Raw genomic sequence first — 26053 nt, 5'->3', positions numbered from 1 at the left:
TCGTGATCCACCCGCCTCGGTCTCTCAAAGTGCTGGCATTACAGGCTTGAACCACCACCCCCGGCAGATAAAAATATTTTTAAGGGCCGGGTGCGGTGGCTCAAGCTTGTAATCCCAGCACTTCGGGAGGCCTAGGCGGGTGGATCACGAGGTCAAGAGATCGAGACCATCCCGATCAACATAGTGAAACCCCATCTCTACTAAAAACAGAAAACATTAGCTGGGCATGGTGGCACGTGCCTGTAATCCCAGCTACTCAGGAGGCTGAGGCAGGAGAATTGCCTGAACCCAGGAGGCAGAGGTTGCAGTGAGCCGAGATCGCGCCATTGCACCCCAGCCTGGGTAACAAGAGTGAAACTGTCGCGAAAAATATTTTTAAGAAGCTGTAACCATGATTTTGCTGAAATCATATTTATTATAATTCTCATTATTTGGAGGGGTAATGGCCTGGCTGTACTGTCCTCATAGGCTTTAGATTGACAAGGATAACATGGAGGATATGGGTACAGTGTGAAGAGGGACTGAGGGTACATATCCTGGACTGGGAACTGCAAAGGTAAATTTTATATCAGTTTGCAGTTTTCGAAAGGGCCTTATGCTTGATTCAAATGTCTACCTCTTTTTAAAAATTATCTGGTCAGGACACCTTTTGGCAGGTTGCCATGTGCTACCATGCAATCACTGAAGTCTGTTTATAGTAAAGCACTTTCTGTCAGTGTTTTTCTTTTTGTAGCCTCTCTCTTGCATAAGCATTACCTCTATCTATCTATCTATTCATCCATCTATCTAGGTTTGAAAAACTGGGGATACAAACTAAAGGTGCCAAAGTTGCCTATGCTTTGGAGGTGACTTAACTACCTGTCTCAGGAAAGGCCATAAGCCAATCTATTTAGATAACACTTTCTACCTTATTTAGCAGCTCAAAGATGAGTTAGATAATAATCCTGGCTTTGATTGCTTACCTTCTTTCTTCCAATATTTAATTTTTATGATCAATTAGATTAGAAATAGTCTTTAACTTGTCTTTTCAATGGAAATAAGATAGATGGCCTTGGCCTCTACTGGATATCTGCCTTTTGATAAAGGAAGGTAATAAACTCGGAAGTAAGAGGCTGTAGAATTGGGAAAAGGACATTTGAAGTGATGTAGTCCAGCCTAACCTGCATAATATACATATGTCTCTGCATTCTCTAAAACATTGCAGATGGTTGACTATTCCATTTTACTTAACCTCCTAAATGAAAAGATGTGACCTCACATAACAACTGAGCTCCTCAGCAAAAATTATAGTTGATAGGACATTCTTCCACTGTACACAAGTCTGCTCCAGGTACCACCAAACCACCCTTCTTAGCTCTGCTCACTGGACATCTCACTGTACACAACTCTGCTCCAGGTACCACCAAACCACCCTTCTTAGTTCTGATCACTGGACATCTCACTGTACACAAGTCTGCTCCAGGTACCACCAAACCACCCTTCTTAGCTCTGCTCACTGGACATCTGACTGTACACAAGTCTGCTCCAGGTACCACCAAACCACCCTTCTTAGCTCTGCTCACTGGACATCTCAAACCAAGCCTTCTTCCTCTTCATCATAATTCTTCCACAAATACCCAAGGAGCCACCACTCTTCTCTCAATCTTTTCATCTCTTCTTTTCTTAATTTTTTTCTATGACATGATTCCTTTCCCCTGGACTCCCCACCATCATGTTCTCTTATTTGTAGTTTATTCCAATTTGTCAATGTTTTCTTTAAAATATGATGTCCAGAATAGAATGCAATCCTGATTTGTTCTTACCAACCTGTGTGGGCTACAATGTGATGGTCATAAGGAATCCTGGGTTGGAGAGAAGATTCAGTGAGGTTTACAAAAACATAAACCTTAAAACCTAAAATGAAAGTACCAAAAACCTGTATTGTGGAAACGACATTGTCTCTACTTTATCTCACTCTTTCACTTACTCGGCCCTCAACTGACTTAAATTAGTGTCTTTACTTTGATCAGGGATAACTGGTACAATTTTGGGTTTCTCCTAAATTAAATAAACTTTAAACTTTCATCTTACCTTTATCTGGCCAGATCTTCCCCACAGGCCAGTTATTGTGCTGTCATCTCTAGTCTTAATTAGTATTATTTTCCTCTAAATCCTTAATGTGTATACAACACATTTTACTCTTCAATCCCTGAGTTATATGCTGTATTTTGCTGGTTTTTATTTCTATTTTCATTCAGAGTATGTTGAACTGCAATCAGACGAGAATATTTACATTTCACATAGCCACTGTCCATAGCAATAGGAGTACTGCTTACCATGTGCCGGATTTTATTACTGATACACATTACTGCTAATCTGCTTCAAAATTCAATATGTTTAATACTATTATTCTTATTTTTCAGATGAAGAAATTTATGTTTACAGTGTCTAAGTAATTTTCTTAACTTCATACATTTTTTTTTTTTTTTTTTGAGACAGAGTCTCGCTCTGTCGCCAGGCACCAGGCTGGAGTGCAGTGGCGTGATCTAGGCTCACTGCAACCTCTGCCTCCCAGGTTCAAGCAATTCTCCTGCCTCAGCCTCCCAAGTAGCTGGGACTACAGGTGCGCACCACCACACCCAACTAATTTTTTGTATTTTTAGTAGAGACGTGGTTTCACCATGTTGGCCAGGATAGTCTCCATCTCTTGACCTCGTAATCCACCCACCTTGGCCTCCCAAAGTGCAGGAATTACAGGCGTGAGCCACCACACCTGGCCCATCATACAATTATTAAATGGTTTACCTGGAATCCAACCCTGGTCTCTAAACCCAAAGTATTGTGTCTTTTCCATGGAGAAAAGATTTTACAACCCAGGTAGAATGTAAGCCTCCAGCAGGTTATTAATACATCATTCTAATTAATCGGAGGGAATTTTATTCATTTTACAAGTATTTTTAGAGCACCAGTTCTAAATCAGGAACTGATCTTAGATTTTAAATTGTAGAATGCAGAGTCCACAGGCCTTGCATTCCATGACCATCCTTATGGAGGCGATGATTTATATTGGCTCCTTTCTGGCAGTTCCCCAGTGTGCTTTTTCTCTTGCTTAAATGTTTCATAAAGCCATATGGTTGCTCGTATGTCCTCAACTGTCATGATGGTGGATGCTGTGAAATGATCTCGGCACGTTTGAGAACACACATCCTTGAGGGTGACCTTATCTCAGAAACTAAGTTTCTTAATTGTAGCCCTAATCCCACCTCCATCTCAGAGGTAAGCAAAGGTACTGAGGAAACACACGTGCACACACACACACACACACACACACACACACACACACAAGTGAGGCCCATCTTCCTAGAAGGTCAATTTAATCCAAAGAGTAAGAAATACACATTATTTGTATATCTTAAAAAATACAAATGTGTTCTGGAGTAAAATACAAAATTTCATGAAATTTTCAAGTAAAACATGAGATTTCAAATATGTCTCTTGGTCCAAAATGTGTTCCTAGAAACTTGATATCAACGAATTCACTGTTTTCTCACTTTGAGATGCCTCGGAAAAAAACAAACAAACATAGTAACCAACACCCCTGATTCAATTTCTATGGGTATAGGTAAGTCTTTCATATTGGCCTCCAGTTGAAAATGTCTTTCTTCTTCAAAATTTGTTTGCTTTTTTTTTTTTTTTTTGAGACGGAGTCTCATTCTGTTGCCTAGGCTGGAGGGCAATGGCACAATCATGGCTCACTGCAACCTCCGCCTACCAGGTTCAAGTGATTCTCCTGCCTCAGCCTCCCAGGTATTTGGGATTACAGGCACCCACCACCATGCCCGGATAATTTTTGTATTTTTAGTAGAGGTGGTATCTCACCATGTTGGCCAGACTGGTCTCAGACTCCTGACCTCAAATGATCCATCCACCTCAGCCTCCCAAAATGCTGGGATTACAGGTGTGAGCCACTATGCCAGGCTTGGTTTCCTTTAAGGCAGAGTTACCAAGTAGTGTTACAACAAAGAATGATGTTATAGTTGTATATAAAGTCTTATCTCTTAACACCCTCTGATATTAAAAGTGCACTGTGTACACAATAATAATATTAATAACCTTCTTTCTTTTTAGGCTAATGCCAGTTTTTAGACAATCTCTAGTATTGGCTTTATCTGTTGGGGAGGAAGGTAGAATAAGTAACGTTGCCGAATAAGTAATATTTCTGTCAATGAGTAGTATTCGCAGAAAGCCCTTGCCTCCACCTCCTCCTTGGCAGGCATCTCACAGAGAGTCTTGATATGGGTGCTACATTAGGACCCTTAAACATTCCAGTTGTGTGTTTAAGAGGTGTTGTGAATCCCCTGAAATTGTTCTCTCCTCACTGTGCATATATCTGCATCTTTGCATTTTTCTTGGGTAAAGGTATTTATATTTCACCCAATTTCCAAAATGCATCCATGACCCAGAAAAGACAAAGAAAGACTCTGCGAGCCTCATTACCCTGAACGTCCTCAGGGAGGGGAGGAGGGGGTAGCCTTATTCTAGACGCTGGAAATTTAACCTAAATGTGCCTGAGCGGTGTGCCCTTTTCCAGCACCTGATGCAGGGAGTGTTAAGATCTGGGGTGCTGAAGAGAGTGAGAAAGAGCCCCCCAAAGGGAGAGTCCTTTAGAAAATAAAAGACAATGACAGGAAAGGAAAACTTCAGAGATGTCACAATTTGTCAGAGGCAGAGTATGTACATTGCAAACAATCTGGAATTAATAGGAATGAACATTTTTATTATGAAGAGTAGAGATTTTGAAGAAATTACTCAGAGCCTTTCCCTTTGTCCTTTCCTCCACCTCACCTGATATCTCCTCACAAAAGAGAGAGAGAAAAAAGAGAATAACAGTTTAATATCTAGAAATTGCAAGGCTCTGAATAATCACCTGAAAACAGCCACTTCCTACTGAGAAACCACTGAAACTTAATCATTTTCCATTGCATCAGAAGGAAGATGGCTGAGGTATTCATTTCTTCCTTGAAATGTCAGGTGCCCGCAACAATTAACTAATCCCATTCCTACCAGGTCAAGTTACAAGATGAGAAACTTCGTACAAGAAAAGAAGACAATTGAGTTTTTAATGCTAAGGGGACATTTTAGATGTAGAGATTAAAAAAGGATTTCATAATGACAAAAGCTCCACTGATGTGCCTCAACATCCCCTGAGTGATGCCTTGTACAGAGGAAGTAAAGAAAGAAGGTTGCAGTTGGATTGGGGAGGGAGATATAGCCTTGGGCACGTAATTTTTTTCTTGGGTTAAAAAATGTCCTTGAATAGCCTTTGAAGTCTCCAATTGTAAGAAATTTCTTTGATACAGAAATCTGAGAAATTCCTAAAACGGCTTTGAGAGAGCAGCTTGTTCAAATGATCCATCTTTAGTATCAATCACAGCCTAAGAATTGAGTGCTTACTAGGTAATAGTAAAAATAAGACCAAGAAAAATGATGAGGAAGGTCTAACATTTATGCAACACTTACTACAGACTAGAAACAATACTAAGCTATTTACATCTACTAGCACATTAGTCTTCATAATAACCACACATGATAAAATATGCTGAATGTTCACAGGTAAGCAAACAGAGGAACAGAAGGGTAGTCACATAGCTGGAAAGTGAAATGTCCGTTCAGGGATTCTGCCTCTAGAGCTCACAGTCTTCATGTCAGTAGATCAGTGTTACGACTCTCATTTTACAGAGGAGAAAGTGAAACTGGGACAGGCGAAATATCTTACTCAAGACTTATCACTGGTACTCACAGAGCTTGGGTGGACCTGGCCAAAGCCAAGTTCTGTCTGATTGCACATCCATTTCCCCATTCAACGTAACTTCACATGACCTGCATCTTGTATATCATCATGTTGGAATTCATCCTTAGGAGAGATACTGGTTTCTAACACTGGTGCCTAAACCTGCTGAAGTTTTAGGGCTGCAGCCCAACTGAACCTTATTAATTCTGTTGCTCTGGAAGCACTCCATGCCTCTACCATGGCCTCCATGTTATCTAGATAACATGAACGTGCAGTCTGTAACTCAACTGTAAAAGGATTAAGGTACAGACTCCTTATTCAGACTTTCTCTTTTCAGCTATATCTTTCCATTCACTCCATGGTATTCATTTAGTGTCTATTGTGTGTAGACAGTGTTTAATATAAGTAAAGAGCTAGTACCTGCCTTCATGCCACTTAGACCCAGGATCAGGAAGGCCCACAGCACTGTTTCTGGTGCTCTCAATGTCTTTATGCTGCTCCTCTAACACAAGAAAGTGCATGTGCATACACCCACTCAAAGGCACACGCACGCGCACGCGCACACACACACACACACACACACACCTTCTTTGCTTACCTCCGTCATAAACATTTCCAAGCCTACACTGAAGCATTCATTCTTTTTCATTTTATTCAGCGCTGTTTCTCTGTGTCTCTAACACATTCTGCTTATTTTACTGGTTTTCTTGTCATATGCATATCTTTAAACTTCCCCAAATAAATTGTTCCTTGAAGCTAGAGCCACTCGCTACCCATCTATTTTATTCAGGTTAAACTGTCAGCGTGGTGTAGTAAGGGAATGCTTCCCAGAGTCAAACAGAACTGGAGTCAACCAGCTCTGTTCTAGGAATGTAACCTTGGGTAATGCCTTAACTATCCTTTTTCCTGTCAGCAAAATGTGAATTTTCTTCCTTGTATATTTTGAGCAGATTCTTGACAGATAAATACTCATATGCCATTTAATTCTCTTTCTTTCCTTTGCCTCTGTATTCACTAAGTGTCCATGAAAGAGTTTCATTGGTTTCTCCCAAGATATTACCTGATAATACTTTCGTTGTCTCTAATTTCTATTTAGAGATTTGTTAACTTGGATGAGGTGGTCGATGGACATTTGGAGGCTGTCTATACAGTTTCTTAAATTGTTCGTCAAATTGTTTACGTGTCTCATTGTATTAATCATACTTTCAAAGGAGTACAAATTCAAAAATGAAAAGATTAATGAGTCTTTATCTTTTTGTTGGTAAATATGTTTTCTTTTACACAGTCTTTTCTTCCCCCCTTAACCTGATTCACCTAGATAGAAGCATTGACAGAATGCCTGCTCAGACAGGGAGCTAGTGATAAACGGGATTATCCAAGGTTGTTTGAGTCCTCAAGAATCCTAACCATTTGGATGTCCTCATAAGTCTATAGCAGAAATTGGACACAATGTCCTTGAAGACTATCACTAAGGCAAATATTTACACACATTATTTTTATGAGTGTCATGCAATATGTTAGGTTACATCAAATGCAAATTTGTTTTTCTTTCTGTAATGGCAGTTTTCTCCAATGCTTTTGATATATTAACGTGCAGGAGAGAATGTCTAAAACTGGGATAGTTAGTGTTTCCTCCGTTTGCTTAGCCGAACATCTCGCAACCCAGGCCTGCTGCTCTGCAGAGGTCACTTAGAAACACTGATTTCAGGGAATTTTACTTTATCACTGTTAGAGTCCCTATGATCTCCTTTATTTGGTACCACCACAAGGCTCTGGGATTTTGTCCTTTTATTTCTTTTGATGTCTGCAGCAACAAGGAAATGATGTAGGAGATTATTCATTGCCATCAGGAAGCTTTCGTGTTGCTCTGTCTCTGGAGGCTGCAATACGAATGCCTCAGAAAGACACTGCTTACTCACATCCCGAGAGACATGCAGAGGTGGCAGTAGTTCCTGGCTAAGTGGTAAAGATTGTGTTCTTGCTAAGAATGACTCTGGTGTTGATTTTCAACTTGAATAGTCAAAACTTTAATGTATAACTTAGACTTCTCAGTATATAGTACTATATTTTTCAAACTGGAATAAGATTTTCAGGCCTACTTTGCTTCCCATTACAGGAAAACAAAATAGTAAAAGTTACTAGTTTAAGGATCAACTAATCTAAGTTTAAACACAGACTCTATTACTCATAGCTTTGTTCCTTTCTGAGTTTCGTTTGTTTATCTGTAACATGAAAGTAATAATACCTACCCCTTATGGTTAAGGAGAGGGCTAAGGAATCTAACTTTTGCATTATACTTATATTAATACATTTAGCTTTCATAATAAAATATCATAGCCTGGATGATTTATACGCAACAGAAGTGTATTTATTACAGTTATAAACCCTGGAGAATCCTAATGAAACTGAATCAGGCAGATTCAGTGTCTGGTGAGGGTCTGCTTGCTTCTTGGTTTATAGACCGAAACATCTTACTATAACCTAACATGGTGGAGTGGGTGGGAAAGCTCTCTGGGGTCTCTTTTATAAGAACCCCAGGCTGGGTGTGGTGGCTCACGCCTATAATCTCAGCACTTTGGGAGCCCGAGGCTGGTGGATCACGAGGTCAGGAGATCGAGACCATCTCGGTCAACATGGTAAAACCCCATATCTACTAAAAATACAAAAATTATCTGGGCATAGTGGTGCACACCTGTAGTCCCAGCTACTCGGGAGGCTGAGGCAGGAGAATTGCTTGAACCTGGGAGGTAGAGGTTGCAGTGAGCCAAGATCGCACCATTGCACTCCAGCCTGGGTAACAAGAGCTAAACTCCGGCTCAAAAATAAATAAATAAATAGTTAAAGAACACTAATTCCATTCATGAGGGCTCTGCCTTAATTACCTAATCACCTCCCATAGTTTCTACCTCCTAATAGTGTCACCATGGGGGAAAGGATTTTTTTAAGATTTTTATTTTTTATTTTTTTATTTTTATATTTTATTATACTTCAGGTTCTGGGGTACATGTGCAGATCATGCAGGATTGTTACACAGGTACATACATAGACAAACTGGATCTAATTAAACTCCAGCCCTTCTGTACAGCAAAGGAAACAATCATTAGAGCAAACCGGCAACCAACAGAATGGGAAAAAATTTTTGCTATCTACCCATCAGACAAAGGGCTAATATCCAGAATCTACAAAGAACTAAAACAAATTTACAAGGAAAAAAAAATCCATTCAAAAGTGGGTGAAGAAAGAAGACTTTAATATGAATTTTGGGAGACACAAATAATCAGGCCATAGCAATTTTTTAAGCATAATCCTTAATATCTAGTTGCTACTCACACCTAGTTGCTATTTACTCAATGATAAATATTCTTAATACAATTGTTGTTATTAAGAATAAAGAAATAGGCTGTGCATATTGGCTCATGCCTGCAATCCCAGTAATTTGGGAGGCCAAGCTGGGTGGATGGCTTGAGGCTTGTAGTTCAAGGTCAGCCCAGGAAACATGGCAAAACGCTGTCTCTACAAAAATACAAAACATTAGCTGGGTGTGGTGGTATGCACCTGTAGTCTCAGCTACTCAGGAGGCTAAGGTGAGAGGCTTGCTTGAGCCCAGGAGGTGGAGGTTGCAGTGAGCCAAGATTTTGCCAGTGTACTCCAGCCTGGGATATGGAGCTAGGCCTAGTCTCAAAAAATTATTTAAAAAAAAGAATTTTAAAAATCTAGATTTTGTTAGCAAGATCTTAGGAAGATGGGGATAAGGGGCATATCCATTCCACTTCTGCACTTTCTGATGTGCTCCAGATTTCAAAAATTCCCTCATGCTTGCCATCCTATTGACTCTGCTCCTGCCTCTGTGTGCTGCAGTCTCTCCTTACATGGTGCCTTTGACACACTGCCAGGAAAGTTGAGCAGTTTGGGCACCTGGTTCCTCTAGGATTCCAGAATATAGCTTTGTACTTTGATGAAGACTATTTCTGACTGTATTTCAATTTATCTGAGATATCAATCTCATGTAGTCTCTGCAGCTGGGATTGCACTTTGCATACTCTGCTTGGGGCACTAGTGAGTCCTGAAACATAATTTATAGTGGGGTCCAGCCCAGAGGCATACTCTCTTCAAAGTGTGTTAGTCCTGAATGAAATAGGCACCAGGATAACATCTAGAGTGCTTAATCTTGGATGTGTGGAGAATTTTCCTGGACTGTAGCATGTGAAATACTCACTGTTAAAACCTGAAACAGAAAGTGCATTCAATCATTCGGTTAATCTAACATTACAGATGGTTGAAGTGGGATAGGATCAGAGATAATGACAGGTGACAGAGTGATTCTTGGTGATCCTCCAGCCTATTTGAACATCTGCAATAGTTTGAAGCCTTAAAAATAAATAAACTTAATTTTCTTTCCATCTCTTCTCTCTTCCCTTAAAAAAATACACAGAAACACTTCTCAGAGATAAAAAGAAAATGTCTCGTCAGATCGAACAGGCGATCTAAGGTTTGCTTGTTTTTAGGTAATGATCTGATGTAGACTCACCCTAATGGACAGCATGGTCTGCTTATGAGAAGACTGATCTTGTTTTTCCCAGAATATTTGGTGCTGCTGTTTACCTCTAAGGGAGCATGTTAATAACAAGGGCACTCTGGGTGGTACCAATCATCCATCACATACTGGAAATCAATGTTGTGTCTAGTGCTGTGCTAGGAATTATGGACATTAAAAATGGCATGTAATATGAACTCTGATCTTAATATTATGTCCATCTCTTCGTGTTGCCAAGCCTACGTTTAGCACTAAATTATATGCTTTGTAGCAAGGGAGCAGGAAGCATTAAAAAGAGCCTTGATGGTAAGGGGTGCAGTTACATAGCTTTGAAGTTGATTCCAACCCAGATAATCTGCACACATTCTCCTAGCCCCAGTTTGTTCATTTGCAAAATGTCTATGCGGTGTCCACCTCACAGAGCTTTGGTGAACATCAAGTGAGACATACAGTTTACCTGCTTGATGCACAGTAGTCACTCAGAACTGCTAGGGTGATTTTGCCTGATTTCCTTCTGCTACAGCATTCATTTTGCCACATGAAGTAGAACAAGGTGTCTCAAACTATCTGTGATAAAGGACCAACCCCTCCCAAACCTCTCTTTCTGGTCCCAGCCAGCACAGACTAACATTTTTGTAAAACATAAAAAGATGAACTACTAGAAAAATAGAACGAAGAAAATAACAAAGTCAAAGAAAATACAAGCCAGCTTTTGACTATTAGATTCCATATAGATAAAATGATGCATCCAGATTGTGACAGGTTTCTAAGTGCCATGCTCACATTCTGTACCTATCTTATCCTGAAGTGGTGGCAAAGGTCCCTGATCCCACATTGGTCTGCAGATCACACTTGGAGTAGGATGAACTGGAAGACAATGATATGATTCTTAAATTTAATCTATTAAGAATAGAAATCACTTCACTAAAGTAAGAGTTACTTTATTGAAAGTCTCTACTTCAAGCCAGTATTGATGGAAAGACCAATCATCATCTGCAAATGATAGTAAAAATCTGACCCAGTGAAGTAGTCATACATACATACATCACGGACACGAGCAAAGAAATACTCAAATGTGAGTTAAGAGGACACAGCACCAGAGCTGAAGGACTGGGAGGCAGCCTGGACATTTATCTTACTCCCTCTCAACCAAAAGTCCAAGGATTTAAAGCAGACAGAAAGAGCAAATGAATGCAAGCATTTGCAGTGCAGAACTTTTAGTATCTGATAGATTTCCATTCCAAAGTTTCCATTCAATAATTATTACTAACCGTTTTGCTTTCTTGAGCAGGGTGGAAATAATTGAAGTTATATTCTGAGCTTTTGGCTCCTACTTCTCACTGCATCTTCCCCCTGAGTTCAGAATGATCTATATAAAATACACACCTGTGTGCGTCACTTCCCTCATGCAGCAAATAAGAACCTAGGTAGCCTGGTTTTGGCTGACCTCTCTGAACTCAGCCCTCCTTTGTAGCTCTGAAATTAGGTCTGCATTTAGTGTTCCAATTATTCTGAACTCTTGGCAGTTCCCTGCCCACACATCACATTTTCATATCTGTGTGCCCTCCTTTGCTCATGCCATTTTCTCTGCTTAACCCAGCATCAACCCCTCCTTGCCTGGCTGACTTCTAGTTATCCTTCAAGACTTGGTTCAGAAAGTCCTCCAGAAAGTCTTCCCTCGCCCTCCCTCCCCTTGCCCCTGCTCTGTGGGCTCATACCTTCCTCTGCGTACCTTGATCACTGAACCGGCCACCTTATTCGGAAACCATCTGTTTGTCCTCATTTATTATTCATCAGCAAATGTCCAATAAATGTTTGAGAACTGACTATAACTGAGGTAGCTGTCCAGGCTGCGCTGAGAGTCACTCAAGAACAAGACTGCTAAGGACAAGCAAAAAACTAAATTTATTGTGCAAATTTGGCGGAGGTGAAGCAGAACCAAAAAATCATCAGATTCAGCCACTAGAAAAGCAAGAAATTCATAAACAAGGTAATATCTGTGTTCACCTCTTTCTGTTTATTTGTTCTGCTTCCTTTTTTGATGGAAACTAAATACTTGTACATAAATTGTAAGTGTAGCCATTTGAGCATCAGCCCAGAGAGCATTGGCCATGAATCAGGACAATGGTCTGTTCTCTGGGACAGGCAGAGAAGATGACAGATATACGGCCCTGTCTGGAATAATGGGCAGAACACCTGGCTTAGATTGGAGTTTTGGGCTTGCTATGGATAAGCTCAACTATTGACCTTTCTGAGTCTATTTCCTCTACTGAAAAAAGCATGGCAATAACGTATGTCACAGGATTACTTTGAGGGTTAAATGGCACAGTTTATGCATATACCTAGTACAGTGTCAGGTACAGTAAATGGTAGCTATTATGATCAGAGGCAGCTATTTATGTTCTATTTGAGAGCCTGCTCAATGTTACTCTGTCATGCAATTTCTCACACCTTAATGTTGCATTACTAGGAGATTTAGGGCAATGTAATCCAGAAAGCCCATCAAAGCATACCTCTACTCAACTTAAAACCAGCCCTAGAAATTATAACAAGCATCTGATCTTAGAAAATGTTTCTTAGCCTGCCCCTTATAATGATGCTGAAAAATCCTAATATTTCCAAGTTGTGGCAGTCCTTGGAACCCATGCAGAGGAACTGGAATGAAACAAAATAAAGGCAAGGCAAGATGTCAACATGATTTATTGGAGCAAAGTGGCATCCTATTGGCATTCGAGAGCGTGTAGATTAGACAAGGCTCAACTTATCACAGTTACAGATCCTGAAACACTTTGACTAGCTGAGAGGAACGCTAAGAAACAAACAGAGACCAAGAAATTCCTCAATTCAAGCATAAAAGAAACATGAGTTCCTTGCTCTATTCTGAGAAACTATGTGCTCTTGGCTTTTTGTCTGGATGTTTAGGTCGGTTGTCTTTTTAAACTGTATATTTAGGCAAGGGGAGATGTGGGCATTTGGACAGCAAGAAAATGCTTATGGTTCTTAGAGGAATATGATGGAAAAAACAGAAGTGTTAAAAAATATTTTAAAAATTAGAGCTAATGCACTCAGATCCCTGGGATCCTGGGGTCCTATACCCCTACTCCTAACAAAGGTGGACCTAGGTCACGCTTCAAAATGATCAGGAGCCTCAGGGACCTGTCTGCTGAGGGCAGCTCTCAGTGTCACCACTCCACTTCCAGCAGCCTGGATGAAAGTTGCCCGAGGCAAGACCTGCAAAAAAAGGAGCCAAAAAGTATGAGGAGAGGAGGAAGTGAAAAAGAAATTAAGTTCTGTGGGATTTTATTGCTGCTCAAATCCTAGGTTTACCATAGCAGATCCCAGCCCTGGGTATCTTGGTAATCCATGACCACTCTTTTCATAATTCCGAGAGCTATGGAAACAATATAATTCACAGCATTCAAGCCCTTTCCTGCTGTTCCTTAGTAAAACGGCCTACCCTCTCCTGCTCTGGGTGAAAGAAATACTTGTATTTTCTATTTTTCTTCCTGCAACGGCCCTAGAATTTGTTTGATGTTTTGAAAATTATTCCTGCCATCAGGACTAAAAGAGTAGTTCTCTCTACCGCTCACAGAGGCGCTCTCGTTGGGAAGTTCATATTGATGCACTTCTATGAACTGTGTCCCTAACAGAGTTTTAAACTGGAGCCAAATGGATGGGAGTGTGGGCTCTAACCCCTCTACCACCTACCCGAATTTCCTTAGCCAAAATGGGCATAATATCCACCTTGCAGAGTGTATGAAGATCTGACATACTGTATGTAAATATATCTCCAACACAAACAAGAAGCCAAGCAAATGTTTCCTCTTTCCTCACATCATGATATACAGCTGGATGTGAACATCTGTAAGCCTAAGAAAGAGTGCTTGTGAAGTCAGAGCTGACTTTTTATTTTTAAAAAAGTTGTTAAGAGATAAAGCCCAACTTCATTTTTTGTTTTTTGGTTTTGAGAAAGTTTTGCTCCTGTTGCCAAGGCTGGAGTGCAATGGTGTGATCCCAGCTCACCGCAAGCTCTGCCTCCTGGATTCAAGTGGTTCTCCTGCCTCAGCTTCCCAAGTAGCTGGGATTAGACATGTGCCACCACGCCTGGCTAATTCTGTATTTTTAGTAGTAGAGACTGGGTTTCTCCATATTGGTCAGGCTGGTGTGGAACTCTGGAACCCCAGGTGATCCGCCCACCTTTGCCTCCTAAAGTTCTGGAATTACAAGTGTGAGCCACTGCGCTTGGCCCCAACTTCTTCATCTAGAGTGGAGTTCTTTCCACAGACTAAAACTCAATTAATTACACTTTCCAACATTCCCTGGAAGGATCCTTCTCCTCCTCATCATCTCCTTCAACCTCTTCCGCTGCTAAGTTACAGCATTTGGTGAATGCTTTTCTATGTTTCTGGTGACTCTTTCTTCTTGGATAGCTTTCTTCCTCTTCTCTGCCAACCTGTATCCTGTTCAGCTTTCACAATTCACCCCAAGCCTCACATCTTTCACGAATCCTCCCCAGAGTGTTTTCTATTCCAGTGATTTCTAACAAATGGGACAGGATCACGGAGTTTGTCAATGGCGGCCATCATTTGCTGAGAGTTACCTGGCCATGGAAACTGAGATAATACCATGTCCTTTTCCCTGTCCTGGCCTGGACCATGTAAGCTGCCCAGTCAGATTTCTGTGACCTTGACCACTTACAATCCAATATCCTCTGAGGGTATTACTCCAACTTTCATTTCCTTGTATTTAACCACCCCCCTTTTTTTAGCACCAGACTCCATTATTTTCAGACACCACATTTTTCCTAAGTCATCAGCAAGACAAAAGCCGTTTGCCTGGCCATTCGTAATCTCTTCTCCCCATTTAAGAACATACTTATTTCTATCCTCAATTTCTTCTCATGCACTATCCAGGTCAACTGCCATGGCTCTGATTTTGACTCCCTCTGTGACTTTAAAAGTAAAACAACAATGCCTGTTTTCCCTGCACCTTCATCTCCCTCTCTGCTGGCTCTTTCCCATTTGAATTAAGGCATACGTTTTTCCCTTCTTAATTTCGCATCTCTTCATCTCATGTTACATTTCTTTTGCTTTCAGAGACAAGGTTTCAGCAAAAATCATTTACATGCAGTGCTGTTATTCTACCTCTCAAATACTCCTCTGTTCATTGGATAAAAGTTCGCTGATGATTTCCTTCACTCAAGTTTGTAGGAAGTCTTCCCAATTAAAGAGAAGTTGGCCTGAAATTGACCATCTCCTCTCACTCGCCATGTGAACTTGAGCAATTACAAAAATCTGTTTTCTGTCTTAGCATCTTCTATAAAACTGGAGTGACTACTCCTGCCATGTGGTCATGATGAGAATGCAAAATGAAACCATACATGGAGCAGAATACAGAGGTCACTGAACACTCTGAGTCATTGTGAATCTGTCAATCTGTCATCTCAGCAGTATTCTATACTATGGACCAGTCCACTTTTCTTGGAATTCACTTTTGCTTTTGCCTTTGGTGATGCATTTCTATATTAGTTTTCTTCCTGTGCTTTTCTGGTTACCCATTCTCAGCATTTTCCCCAAGTTTCTACTTTCTATCAAAAGCTATTTTCTCCAAAATAGGGTTGTTGCCTTTGTTTCCCTTATTTTTTAATGTTCTTTATTTATTTAGACTGTGACATTAGCTAGCATTAATTGATTGATAATTACTCAATTACTACGTCCAATACTAATCTCATGAGCCCTTTAAAACAACTGACATCATATTTGTCAAGGACCAAAACACAGAAGGCGCATTCTGAGCTCAGCTCCTTGCCCAATTAAGCCCTCTCATTTTCCTGTGCACCCTCAATAGTCAATAATAATTAAATCACACGTTTTAAAATAACTAAAGAATATAATTGGATTGTTTGTAATACATAGGATAAATGCTTGAAGGGACGGATTTCCCACTGACCCTGATGTGATTATTGTGTGTTGTATGCTTACATCAAAGTATCTCATGTACTCCATAAATACATACACCTACTAGGTACCCACAAAAAGTAGAAATCATTGTTTTAATGAAAAATTAAATTAGTAAGCTTGGCTAACTCTACAGTTGAAATTATTTTAGCAGTGTCTTTTGGGATTGTGACCCTGGAAATACATGGAAGTGAATAACCTACAGAAATTGTGTTTAAAAATGCTGATTCCTAGACATCAACACAGATCCCCTAAGTAAGAATTTCCTGGTTGCATGATGCTTATGCACACTGAAATTTGGGAACATCTAACAATAGAATAAAGACAAAATTTTATAGAATGTTATATAAGGCTTTGCGTAATCCAACTTTTGACTGCCTCTCCAGTCCCTTGCCAACTATACTGTTGTATGATTCCCATGCCTTTCACAGGGTCTGGGCCATCATGCCATCCTGCCATCATGCCTTTGCATAGTATCTAAGTCCTCCCATTCCCCATTCACCTATCACACTTGTTCATCCTTCTAAAAATAGCTCACATCAATCATCTCACCTTTACTAAGGCTAAATTTCTTTCTTTCTTTTTTTTTTTTTTTTTTTTTTTTTGAGACGGAGTTTCACTCTTGTTACCCAGGCTGGAGTGCAATGGCGCGATCTCGGCTCACCGCAACCTCCGCCTCCTGGGTTCAGGCAATTCTCCTGCCTCAGCCTCCGGAGTAGCTGGGATTACAGGCACACGCCACCATGCCCAACTAATTTTTTGCACCTTTAGTAGAGACGGGGTTTCACCATGTTGACCAGGATGGTCTCGATCTCTTGACCTCGTGATCCACCCGCCTCGGCCTCCCAAAGTGCTGGGATTACAGGCTTGAGCCACCGCGCCCGGCAGTAAGGCTAAATTTCTAATTTGCACCCCTCCAATCTGAGATAGGTCTGTTTCCCATGCTTTCAGAGATTGGGGTGTATCAGTCCCTCCCCTCCCTATACTATCTCCAAGTCTGGCATGCCATTGTATGTATCTCACTTCCTTTAAATGTTTGGTAATCTGCCTGTCTTTGTGATCAGCCTAAAAGCTTCCTAGCGCTTAAAAAAATGCATGGCACATATTAGGGGCTCAAATTTTATTTGTTGAGGAATTCTCTCTTTAAGTCATGATGTCTACAAGCTGTCTTATACCACTTCTATGAGCCAAATCTTGTCCATCAATGACATTCTAAAAATCAAGTGGTAACCTTGCATGAGAGGTTTTTATCCCCATGTTCAGTCCTGCCACTTATAAGCGAGTGCTTTTTCAAGTTGCTTCCTGCTGATCCAATCTGCCAGGGATATTTAATTGGCTGCACGCCTATTCCCCTGGTACTCTGTAAAGTAAGTTATTTTATCCCCAACTCTGGTGATGGAATTATTTTTTTTTACCTTGTAGGGTGGTTTTTTGAATTACAGAAGCAAACATTATCAACAATATGATTAACAGTAATGTTATTTGATTTTTCTGCTACTTTTCTACTATTTTTTTTATTTTCACTTCTTCATACTCTAAGTCCTAGAAATAAAATGTGTTTTCAGTAACACTAGTGCATTTTAAAATTTGTTGTATTTATTTTCTCTTACCTTAAGCAGTAAAAGTTATCCTTAACAGTATGATTAAAATTTCCAAAAACTAATGGACTAAATAGATTTGTTTATATTTTAAAGTCATAACTATAAATTGAATTCACCATTTATTGAATTGGCATATATATTATATATATATATATATATATACACACACATATGTATATATCACATCAATGTAAACAATGAATGAAGCAAATAAGGCCTCCCTCTAATCACATGAATGTCTTTAAAAATCTGTGTTTCTGCTTTTCCTACCCAAAGGAAAACTATGTACACCAGAATGCACTCAGCATTCCGAGTCAACTGAGAGAGGAATCAGTTTGTGTCCTCTTCTGTAATCTACTACCTGTGTGGTTGTTAGGCATAGAGTGTCATTCCTGACCCTCGGATTTTCCTGTCAAAGTAAGCCATAGCAGCTTTTGTCATACATGGCACATAGTAGGCACTCAATAGTTGCATGTCCTTTGTTTCAAATTTATTTTCTACCATAGTGGGAAGTATACTTGTTTTTCATAGGGCCATTTAGAAGGATTTGGGAACACTCGAGTCATTTATCTGGCATGTTGCTGTCAGCCTTGATTATCTTCCGTCTGACATCGCTGTAGAGATCTTTAGTATTTGTGTGGCTCTGGCTTTCTGAACAAGATGGCAAGTTCCTCAAGGGCAAGAGCCTGTGAATTCCAGCACGGAGTGTATGATCAGTACATAACAATGTCTCATGGATTCTATTTTTAAAATTGCTGGCATAGTATTATGTAAGGAAAGCAATATTATGCTAGAAAGAGTAATTATTATTCTCACAAGCATGGTTTCCTTAAAATGATGAAGTAAAAAATTAAAATACTTCAAATATTTTCTAATTCCAATAGTATATAATTTGTAAGACATTTTCTGTAGTTGGCTGATGTCCATAATGTCTAAGACTTAACTTATGAGTAGTTTAAGGAATTTTATTTTAGTGTGTTCAAGTTGGCCCCTTTACCTTTCCAAGACTTGCTGCTTTTGAACTGATGACTCCACATAGCATAAAATGGAATTAAAAGCTGAGAGATGCCCATACCCACTTGTATCAGAAATCCATCCACTATGAAGATATCTGTCATGATTAATCAGGCTAGGCAGTTCTCAGCAAGGAAAGCATGAATGAGTTTGTTTTACTGCATAGGCTTGCCCTGATCATATTAATTTGAAAAACAGCTAGAGGTGGCAACTTACCAGGTAAAAACAGATTGGGTAACCTGTAAAATTACTCAGATGCTCATGGACAGCTTCTTCTGTGATTCACAGGAAAGCCTACAGTTACATATGAGAAGCAGCATTACGGAAAAGTCCTAAGAGAAATTGTGAACTCGGGTAGTCAACAGTTTGAACTGCAAGCAGTTTATTTGTGGGTACACCTGTATGGACCTTTATGGGCCTCCTTAGGTGGAGAAGGGCTTGTCAATGGGTATACAAAGAGCAAGAAATCTGACATTGGGCAGGCTTTAGTTTGGACCACATGTGAATACTTCTGTGTTTCTTTGCATTATGAGCAAAGCAATCATTTCTTACAGAAGAAAAAATCCATACTTGGAGATTCAGAAATACACTTAAGATAAAATGAGGCTTTTCTTACGCAGAAGAAACTGTCATCAGAGTGAACAGGCAACCTAGAGAATGGAAGAAAATTTTTGCAATCTGTCCATCTGACAAAGGGCTAATATTCAGAATCTACAAGGAACATAAACAAATTTACAAGAAAAAAACAAACAACTTCAAAAAGTAGGCAAAGGGTGTGAACAGACACTTCTAAAAAGAATACATTTATGTGGCCAACAAGCATATGAAAAAAAAGCTCATCGTCATTGGTCATTAGAGAAATGCAAATCAAAACCACAAAGAGCTACCATCTCACGCCAGTTGGATAGTGATCAATAAAAATCAGGGAACAATAGATGCTGGAGAGGATGTGGAGAAACAGGAATGCTTCTACACTGCTGGTGGGAGTGTAAATCAGTTCAGCCATTGTGGAAGACAGTGTGGCGATTCCTCAAGGATCTTGAACCAGAAATATCATTTGGTCTAGCAATCCCATTACTGGATATATACCCAAAGGATTATAAATCAGTCTACTATGAAGACACATGCACACATACATTTATTGCAGCACTGCTTACAATAGCAAAGACTTGGAACTAACCCAAATGCCCATCAATGATAGACTGGATAAAGAAAGTGTACATATACATATTCCATGAAATGCTATGCAGCCATAAAAAGGATGAGTTCATGTCCTTTGCAAGAACATGAATGTAGCTGGGAACCATCATTCTCAGCAAACTAACACAGGAATAGAAAGCCAAACACCGCATGTTCTAATCCTTAAGTGGAAGTTGCACAATGAGAACATATGGACGCAGGGAGGGGAACATCACACATCAGGGCCTCTTGCCGGGGGTGGAGCAAGGGGAGGGATAGCATCAGGAGAAATACCTAATGTAGATGACAGGTTGATGGGTGCAGCAAACACCATGGTATGTGTATGCCTATGTTACAAACCTGCACATTCTGCATATGTATCCCAAAACTTAAAGTCTAATAATAATTAAGGAAAATATAAAATGGAGCTTTTCAGTCAAAGTCTCTTAATTCTCTTAGGATGTCTGTCAGTCTCTCAGAGCTGTGATTTCTCACCTAAAGACTTTGATCTCATTCAAACTAGGTTAATAACGAGGTCATACTTTTTGTGGTGTTCTTTTGACTTGAAATTTCATCACAGAAAAAGCCTGCAGACCGAACAGACCCAGCAGTCAATGGACTCAGCCAATGTCATTTAAATTTGTCTTTCTGAGTAGACCCCGTGAAAGATCTGGGGCTGGAAGTGCCATTTGCTGCTGCCACCATGATCTGATCTGAGTACATTCCCTTTTAGAGTTTTTTTTTCTGGAAATCAAGTTCTGTCTCCACTAGGAATGCATGCTCTTGAAGGCCAGGGAAGCCAGGAGGAAAGCCACATCAGCCATAACTCCTCCTGAGATCCTCCCTGTGCTCACTAAACAAAGCTTTAGTATTTGCCTTGTTACTGCATTTCACCTTTCAGTGTGGAAGAGTATTCTCTAAGGCACTGAAGCTTAACTTTTGTCTTTAATCTATCACTTGATTTACCGTTTTTTTCCCTACACAAATCATTCAAAATTTGATTTTGTGTTTGACCGAAATTTCAGTAATCCTTTCAATATATGTCAGATGTCTCACTAGTGGTATTTATCATTTCACTTTTTCTGGTACAAGCTATTCTGATCTTAAATCTATGAGAAAAGGAACATGTGAAGGACACGGACTTTGGAAAACCTTGTTCGTTCCTGTATCTATGGGTAATGTTGCTGGCCACTTCCATAAAAGAAGACCCTGGGGAGGATTTGTAGTGTGTGCTTTCCTTTTCCAGCTAATGATACAAAAAAAAAAAAAAAAAAAAAAAAAAAGTGAAAGATATTTCATGACTGTAATAGTTTGTAATTAGGTTGTATAGCTAAGACATCCACATACCATTTGACAAATAATAAAAAATAGCATAGTTTAAAAATTAGTTCAAGGCTACCCAACTAAATAACAGAATTGAGGTTAGCACTTAATCCCTGAATTCAGCCTCCCTAGTATGTCCAAATTTAAGTCAGTGCCTCCTCTTCTCAACTTGTTATTTCTTCTGAGTTTTATCTTAATGATTAGCACTATTGCCTTTGATAGAGAGCATGCAATAACTCAAAGCCGTCCTTTGCCCTCCCTCTTCACCATCCTCCTATCCAGTGGGCAGGGATCTGGCAGATTCTACCTCCACCATGTCTTTCTCATCCACACCCTGTTCTACACACTGCTGGATATTCCAGGGATGCTTCATCTCTAACTTGGGCTGTTACCACAGCTTCCTAGAGGTCTTGTCATCTTCAGAGTTACCTTATCACCTAAATCCAGCCACCAGATTGCCAATACTTGTTTTTATTATAGAATTAATTATGTTTTTGTTTGTTTGGCGCCTCTAATTTTGTCCAATTTTTGCTATAGTTTATACTTCAAAACCTTTGTTCTACATGCAAAACTCTTCACAATTTGGCTTATATGAACTGCTCCTAACATGATTATAACCCCCCCTTTCCATATATTCCTTGCTACCCCTCTCCTCCCTCACAATCTACTCCTCTGAGTCTTTGGTCTACCATTTCCTTTGGCTCAGAATGTTCTTCTTTAATACTGTCTAACTAAATCCTATTATTATACTTCTTACAATTGGGCTCAGTTGTTTTCTCCTTGAGGAAGCTGCCTCTGGCCCCAGCGTGGACTGTGTACCCACCACTGTGATTACCTAGATCTGTGAATGCAATGTGTGAAAATGTTCTGCCTTCTATGTTACTCCCTGTTAAACCATTACCTTACTGAAAGCTGAGACCTCATTTTAACCTCCTTCCCCTACTGTAATACCTATTACAGACTCCAGCACATAGTAGATGCTGAATAAGTGCTTTACATATTTAGTGAAAGAACTCTTATGACAGGTGTCATAAGAAGTTTAAGGATAGAATGATGCCTGCAGATTTAGAACCAGTGATAAGAAAGCTCTAGGTTATCTGTGTGGGGAAATCCTATCATTTGAGGACATGAAGCAGGACACACAAAGATAGGATCCCTTTCTCCTCGGGAGTTTTTGGTGTTGTTTGTTTGTTTAATAGAAAGAAAGACACAAAGGGTAAGTTTGACATTTTTTTTTTTTTCATGGAGGAAGCAGGAGTTATATTTATCTCTTCATGGGTACTAGAGTCTGGGACAGTGTAGCACATTCATTCATTAGATAATTCATCTAATTGAAGACTAGAAAATCCCCTAATATTAGTGATAAGTGATGTGAGTTGTTACTGGATTTTTGTTTTGTTATGTATTTGTTTATTTTTCTGTCAATAATGATTCTCTCTAAGGTTATGGAGTTGTAGCAAAAAGATCAAGGAAATATTGGGGGCAGTAATATCTGTTTTTTTTTTTTAAAGATCCCCACTGAGCCTGAAAAACTAATAGAGCCAAATAATTAGCTCATAAATACTAATTTATGAGCAGGTAGCAATCATGACACCTAACAAAATGCCATTCAACACTGAATTTGAAGTTAGAAGATCAAGTTGTAATTTCCAGCTCCATCCGTCTAGTTACTGCGTCTTACATTAATTTGTCCAGAGTTGTACGTGTCACTTTCCTCTTTCATAAGACAGGAATGTTGATTGTAGATATCCTGTTGCCATCTGACTTCAAATTCTGCAATTCTGACTTAAATCACTTCAAAAGTATTTATGAAAACCTTTTCATGCTTAGCAATGCCTGCCATAAAAGAAGAAGGCCCGGTTCTTGTACTTACTAAGTTATAATTTAGAAAGAGAAGTTTAAGGTATAAGAAGCATTAAATGACAATTATGGAAGCATTTAAACTCTGTTTAATATCCAGTACTCAACACAGATTTTTTACATTCAGCAAATATAATATTTCTCAATTCCTTCTATATGTCTGGCACTGCAACAAGTGCCTGGAATGCAAAGAAAAGAGACCAAAGCCTCTGCCAACGATCCAGTAAGACAAACCATTTCCAGGCCTGATAGTGAAGGTGGAGACGGAGCAAGATACACCACAGACAAATGACATCATGAAAGCATGTAATAAGTGTAGGCACAGGACATTCCACATTAGATGATTAGTTTAAGGTAAGCACAGTATTTCCACACTTTGTGCTAGATATTTGTCAGGAATAAGTAGACTTATGGCCATTTAACCAATGAAATACAAATCAAAATCTGCTATACTTTCTGAAAAAGAGAAGTCAGGTGCTTTCTATTGCAGAAAATCATAAGGAAACATATTGCTCCCACTGCTGCAGACAGCTGTCTTATGAACACACATACAGGCAGACTTAGGATGAAGCTGGTGCTTGTAGAGAGAGAAGTATGGAGACAAACTTAATCTCTAATGATACAATGCAGTAGCTAAATTAGCTAACTCAGAGGCCTATTCTTCCTTTAAGTTCCTGATATCTGAGATAAAAATCCACCTGTATTGTTTGGTGCATCTGAATCAGGACTTCTACCACTTAGAGCAGAAAGAATATGACTGATACTGGAAATGCAACTCATATATCCTTCAAAGGCTTACAATAAAGAGCACTGTCTGATGGAAGTCACTCACTATAGGGTTCCCATAGTTTGTTTTTCTGGCATGATGAGAAAGGTTCAGACAGGGATCCATTGTCTTTTTTTTTCTCCCTCATTAGCCATGTCTAATCCATCCCTAATCCTGTGAATTCCATGATATTTATACGTCTTACGTGCTTTTCTCCATTTCTGTTAACACTAACACAGTCAAAACCAGCACCTTTGCATACTTGGATCACTGTTGTGGATTTCTAACTGTTCTCCTGAATCTAGCAAACTTCAGTCATCTATTTTACTCTCTCTTGTGCAAATCTTATAATTTCTTGACTTACAGTGCATCTTCATTGGTAACTCATTGCTTTTTGATAAAGTCAAAACTTCATAAAATGTCTTATGAATAGATCAATAAGTTTATGTCTACCTCTCTTACATTCAGTGCTCCACCACCCTCCTGTGACTACTGCTGGGCTTCAGCCATACTGAATCTCCTTGAAATCTTGCTAATGTATATGTGTTCTCCCATGGGGTAAAGCATGTGGGTAAAGCATGTTATTTTCCCACTGCCAGGAATGTCATTTTTTTTTTCATGTCAGTCTGATTCCTACCATCCTTCAGGTTTCATATATAATATCACTTTATGTGGAAAGTGAGTTTTGGCCCTAGTGTAGATTACTCCTTTCTTCTAAAGGCTCCCATGACCTCTCTGTGCTGACATTATCGCTTTCTAGTGTAATTACTTGTTTGATTACTTCTTTTCATTTTTGTAGGTCCTTGTTTGCATTGTTCACTGTTGTAATCCCCCAGTACCTTGCTATAGTAGGTACTCCATACTTACTGAAGAGCTGAATGGTATGAATCCCTGAATACTTATTCAGACTACCTTTAACGCAGCACCCAGGGTAGGGAAAGTACAGACACTGACGATAAATAAAAGTGGTTAGAATTCAGATAGCAAATAGCAATGGATTATTGAATGCTCTATCTTAAAGTAGGCAAATAAATGACCAGAGATTGAAGCAAGATAAGTATTAAAAAATATAAACACACAACACTGGTACCATACCTGATTCAGACCTTGAGCTATTCAGTTTGTCCTGACCAGTTCTAATTGGTCTGGCCAGTTTCCCATATGTGCAAAAGTAATTTATTTAATGTGTTATGCGGGTATGAAAAAACCCCAGCAGATCTGCCCACCACAAAAGATGAGTAGAGTGTCAGTAGATTCATAAAGGAGTCACATGGGGTCAGATGCCAGCTCTACCAAGTTCAAGCTCAGTTACCTTGGTCAAGCATCTAAATCCCTCTGGGCATCTCTTTCTACATCTTAAAGTGAAACTGCTATTAATTCTTTAAGCAGTTGTACAAACCCAGACTCTATATGCAGAGCAGCAGCTATAATGTTCCCAAACTGAAACTTGTCATTATAATAACACAAAGGATCCAAATTTAGAAGCCTAGAAGAATGGCTGTACCAACCAACAGAATTAGGAATTCAAGTGCTGAGCAATAGCCACCTCCTCTCATGGTTGGTGTTCTCAGTTTAACACGGTTGAGCTACAATCCACAAACTGGATGACTCATAATCAAAAGTAAAAAATCCAATTTAGTTCGCAGTATTGATACTAATGTTAGTCTCCGTCTGGAGGTTTATCAGCTTAAAGTCCATCTGCTTTATAAAGCTAAAAAAGGATGATGTATTCACAGTCTAGTTTTGGTTTCAAATTGAGAAATATGTTCTGAAGCTATTAACAGTAAGTGGATATGCTCTCGAGGTAGAGTATCAGAGCAGCCAGCACAACAGTCAGAGGAACTTCCCTCTGCAGCCTGCCTGAGTGCTTACGTTCAGGAAATCTCCACTTACCTGACACTGCGTATTGGTTTGGCAATGTCTCTTAACTGTGCATGGGGCAAGGAGGCAGGGTTAATGGGTGGGTTGCAGCCTGAGAGAGCCCACAGTTTTTTTTCTTTCTTCACATCTTGAAGAGCGTTATGGATACTCAAACTAAAACTCTGGAAT

At 39.6% G+C, this 26053-nt stretch overlaps 1 protein-coding gene across 2 annotated transcripts in view; it reads left to right on the top strand.

The window, feature by feature from the left end:
- The window catches only part of CNTNAP5 (contactin associated protein family member 5), an 891734-nt gene that overhangs the window by 18216 nt on the left and 847465 nt on the right, over positions 1-26053 (top strand). The window contains exon 1 of one of the 2 annotated variants that reach the window (XM_074399829.1): positions 313-12294. The exons of the other annotated variant lie outside the window; for it this stretch is intronic. The gene's annotated coding sequence lies outside the window, so the exon portion shown is untranslated. Of the gene's footprint in view, positions 1-312; positions 12295-26053 lie in introns of those variants that run through there. 2 annotated transcript variants of the gene reach the window in all.

The sequence above is a fragment of the Saimiri boliviensis genome, chromosome 5 (assembly GCF_048565385.1).
Source record: "Saimiri boliviensis isolate mSaiBol1 chromosome 5, mSaiBol1.pri, whole genome shotgun sequence".
Taxonomy (NCBI): Eukaryota; Metazoa; Chordata; class Mammalia; order Primates; family Cebidae; genus Saimiri; species Saimiri boliviensis.
Note: the sequence above shows the minus strand (reverse complement) of the source record. Positions and strands in the feature narration are given on the sequence as shown.